The sequence below is a fragment of the Oryzias melastigma genome, linkage group LG21 (assembly GCF_002922805.2).
Source record: "Oryzias melastigma strain HK-1 linkage group LG21, ASM292280v2, whole genome shotgun sequence".
NCBI lineage: Eukaryota > Metazoa > Chordata > Actinopteri > Beloniformes > Adrianichthyidae > Oryzias > Oryzias melastigma.
In genome coordinates this window covers 10,423,693-10,428,075 of record NC_050532.1, presented here as the reverse complement: position 1 = coordinate 10,428,075, position 4,383 = coordinate 10,423,693, and the positions used below count along the sequence as shown (strand labels likewise).

General features: G+C 37.8%; 1 long non-coding RNA gene across 1 annotated transcript in view; it reads right to left on the bottom strand.

The window, feature by feature from the left end:
• Nucleotides 1-4,078, bottom strand: part of LOC112154820 — a 10,363-nt gene extending 6,285 nt beyond the window's left edge. The window contains exons 1-2 of the long non-coding RNA XR_002920717.2: nt 2,908-4,078; nt 1,964-2,085 (exon numbers count right to left, since the gene is read on the bottom strand). This is a non-coding gene — a long non-coding RNA (uncharacterized LOC112154820). The remainder of the gene's footprint in view (nt 1-1,963; nt 2,086-2,907) is intronic.
• Nucleotides 4,079-4,383: the final 305 nt, after the last annotated feature.

Below are 4,383 nucleotides of genomic sequence, written 5' to 3'. Positions count from 1 at the left end.
GAGTGTGGTGCAAGATCACTGTTCTCTTTTGTCTTGTTAACTGTATCAGCTGTTTTAACCCTTCCGCTCTCTTTGGGGTCCAGATGACCCCACTTTTAATGTAAACAAGCTAAGGAGAGCGGAAGGGCTAATATCAGTGTCAGTATTGTTTGAGTTTGTGCATTTGAATTTGAATTTACTTATTTAGTTGGGACAGATATAAAAACATCATGATGCTTTTAGCAAGAGCAAATTTGCAGTACTGTGGATTAATGTTCTTTTTATTTATTTCTGTTTTCCTGGTAGGTCATCATTGTAAATAGGTAAATCCTCAAGTGATCCTCCTGGAAAACTAAAGGTTCAGCTTAATTGGTACTCAATTTAAGAGAGGAATGGTCACATCTATAAATGTCAATAAGTTGCTGATAAGATAAAGCTGGGTGCCATCCGCATAGCTGTGGAGTTGAATATTACATTTATGAAAAATTTGACCAAGATGAAGGAGATAGAAGACAAAGAAAGGTCTGAGTATAGAACCCTGAGGGACACCTGAAGCACTAGAGCTGGAAAAAGTGGGCACAATCAGAGAGATCGGAGTTAAACCACTGCAAGGGGGTGTAGGGGTATACCAGCAGAAAGGAGGCAATTTAGAAGAATGGATTCTGAGATGGTATCAAAAGCAGCCCTAATCTAAGAGAATGAGAACAGAAACCAAACCCAAATCTGGGACAATGAGAAGGTCATTTGTGATTGTGATAAGGCCAAATTTCCGTGCCGTGATGGAGACGAGAACTAGACTGGAACAGACCGTCATCCAGAGTTAGAGAGACAGCAGCTGTTCAAAGGGAGTAAGAACACACCCAGTGGTGACCGAGGCAAGAATAATAAAGGTTACTAAGGAAAGAAAAGAGATGAGGGAGGATCTTACTAAGCCATCGAGGAAGGGTTCAGGTTCTCAAGTAGAAAGCTTGGATTTACAAACGAGATTGAACATTTTCGTAGAATTGGTCAGCTGAAAACTGAAGAATATCTTCAGGTGCAATAAGAAGTGGAGGTAAATTGTAAATTTTGTCATTGGAAAATACTGTTAAAGAAATGCTTGAATTTAAATTGGGTAATAAAATCTTTATAGAGAGAGGTGTGATTAATACATGTCTATACAGTATATACTCCATGGCCACTTTATGAGACACAACTGCTTATTAACAATTGTCTAATTAGCCAATCACATGGCAGCAACTCAATTAATTTAGGCATGTAGAAATGGTAAAGGCAATCTGCTGTAGTTCAAACCGAGCATCAGAATGAGGAAGAAAGGGCGTTGAAGTGACTTTGAACGTGGGGAATGGTCAGACTGGTCCCAAATGATAAAAAGGCAACAGTAACTCAAATAACCACTGGTTACAACTGAGGTCTGCAGAAAAGCATCTCTGAACATGTCCAATCTTGTGACAGATAGGGTACAGAACCACACAACACATTCTTGTTCTCAAGTCAACACATCTTGACACATGGTTATGGACCCTTCGCGTCAAAAATGGACGTTTTGGGTGTCCCCAACTCGTTTTTTGATGTGCTGGCTGTTTCAATTAAGTCAAGCCTCCCCAACCCTCAGGCAGCAAACTGGTACCGAGACATGGACCGCACCATTATCCTAACTTTAACCCGGTACTGAATGCAGATCAGTACTGGACGCAGATCAGTACCGGATACGATACCGGTTCTGGACGCGTTACCAGACGCGGACCAGACTCGGGTTAGGGAATCGGGTAAGTGTACCGGTACCGGATGCGGACCGAATCTCAGGACGTGGCCAGTACTGCGTCCAACAAAACAACTGGACCCCTGATTTAATTGGAACAGTCAGCACGTCAAAAAACGAAGAGTTGGGGAAACCCAAAACATCAAAAAGTGATGCAGAGGGGTCCTTAACCAAATGTCTGACTCTCTAAAGTTGGACAATTGAAAATTAGAACAACATTACCTGGTCTAATGAGTCTTAATCTCTGCTGCGACATTTGGATGGTGGGGTCAGAATTTGGCACCAACAACTTGAAAATATGGATCCATCCTGCCTTGGATTAGCGGTCCTGGATGTAGATTGTGCTGTAATATATAATATGTAAGATATTTTCTTGGCCCAGATGGTTACAAAGCCAAAGGCTACATCAGTAGGCTCAAATTAGCTGCTAATTTTTTTTTGTTTTGGGCTAATTTAGACGTGATTCCATTATTTTCGGCAAATTTGGAGTTTAGCTAATATTTTAGCATTATGCTAACCGTTCTGGCAAAATTAGACTCATTTTAAGTTCATTAGGCAAATTTGGAATTTAACTAATATTAGAGCATTATACTAGCTGTTTTGGCAAAATGAGACATTTTTTTTTTAACTAATATTTTGAATAGCTATCAGCTTTGGAGTTTTTGCTATCAGTTTAGGCATTTTTAGTATCAATTTTAACATTTCAGCTTTAACTCTAGCATCATCAACTGCCATATTCAGTTTACAGGATTCACATTTGCATTATCGCAATTAATGTTATATTTCTAGTTACTATAAAGGCCGTGTCATTCTTGTGTTTTTCTCCATCCTGTTTTGGGTCCTCTACAGCACTGCTTCATAACACCACTAGCTTCAGATACTTTAAATAATCTAAAAAACAGCAGTAAATGTTTCACTTTAACTCTAATACCAATTTCTGGGATCAAAATTAGAGTTAAACTTTACAAGGACAGGAGGAACAAATAATTTTGTTTTTGCCTTTAAAAAAAGTTCTTATTAATGAGCCCACTTAACAGCCTTTCACAGGACATTCCACATCATCCACATTCCTAATGACAGCGAATACTCTATTATTACAGACATATAAAGACACTAATGACCTGTCAAGAGGGTAGACAGACATGCAATTAAATATAATGCCTAACGTTTTACTGCAGCACAGCAGACAGTGTGGTCGCAGTCCGGGACAATCCAGCCTCCACAGGGGTGCTGCTTTGTTTCCTCTCACTGAACTGTGACTGTGGTTAGCCTTTAAAATGCCACCAAGGGAACATGAGCACTGGAGACCTGATGCTGGCTGAGCAGTTGATCTGCATAAGATTAGTTAAAGACAGTTTGAGGATAGATTGGAAGGGAGTCAATGAGTCTGCCATTAAACAAACGACATTATGTAATAGTGCATGTGCACACAGTTGATTGTGAGGTCTGTAAGATTGAAATATTTCTATTTGTTTGTACTTGACAGTATTTTTTTTATATTAAATATGGAATCTTAGTTCATGCGATATCAGGAATTAAACAAAATATTTTTGAGATGAATAAAAAAAATGCTGTTGCAAGATTATGAACTTATCTATCCAAATTAAGACGCTTTTTATGTCAAAGTTAACAACTGAATGGAAAAAATATAATAAAAAAAATTTTTTTGGGTGTTTTTAACATGTTCTATTAACATTTTTCTCATGATAGAGGACGTATATTGAGAAAATTAAGATAATCATCTGATCTGGCATCTGACTCAAAACTGTAGATTTGGATATATTTAATATTAGTCACCATTTTTGTTGTACTGGTAATGTTAGGTTGAGGGTGGGAGGGGCTGTGAGCTAGCGGGAGAGCAAGTGGTCCTGCCCACAACCCAGAAGTAAATTTCTAATGAACTCCTGCCGCTCTGTTGAGACTTTGTCCGAGAAAACGACCCAGGTTTTTTGATTTTGATGAAAAAAAGACATTAAAAATGACACTTTGAAAATAGATCAAAAGATGTTGCAAGTGTGTCTTTAAAAAGAAGGAAAAAAATGTGTTGTGTATATTCTGGTATCGGTCAGTGTTTTAGTTACTAGCACAGTGGATTAATCCATATCCAGATAGTATGTCTATAATACTCCCTGACTGTTGAGCAACAAATAGGCAGTCACTGGTTCAGGACATCAGGGTATCAGATTGAAAACTTCTGCCTCCTTCTCCTCAAGTCAAGAGTCCTGCAGTAGTGTCCTCCCTAATGCGGAGTAGCTTGACGAGACATAAAACAACGAGAAATAAATGTTCCAGTAGGAAATAAACACCCAATTCCCATCAACAATAAGCATTGAAGGAAGCATGGGAGTACTTACCATATACTTTAATTAAAGCCCTTTTCATGCTATAAGGCAGGGTGACAAAGGTTTCTAAAATATAACAGTAAGACTAGACCAGGAGCAGATGTGTAGAGTGTTTCGGTAATCCACGTCACAAGAGAAATAAATATCATGGAATTTTGTTAAAAAGTAGAATTTGGATTGAATATATATATATATATATATATATATATATATATATATATATATATATCTTAAAATATAACATTTTGAAGTTTAATTGCAAAACTGTGACTTTTTTTCTCCTTTTAGTGCCAATTGCAC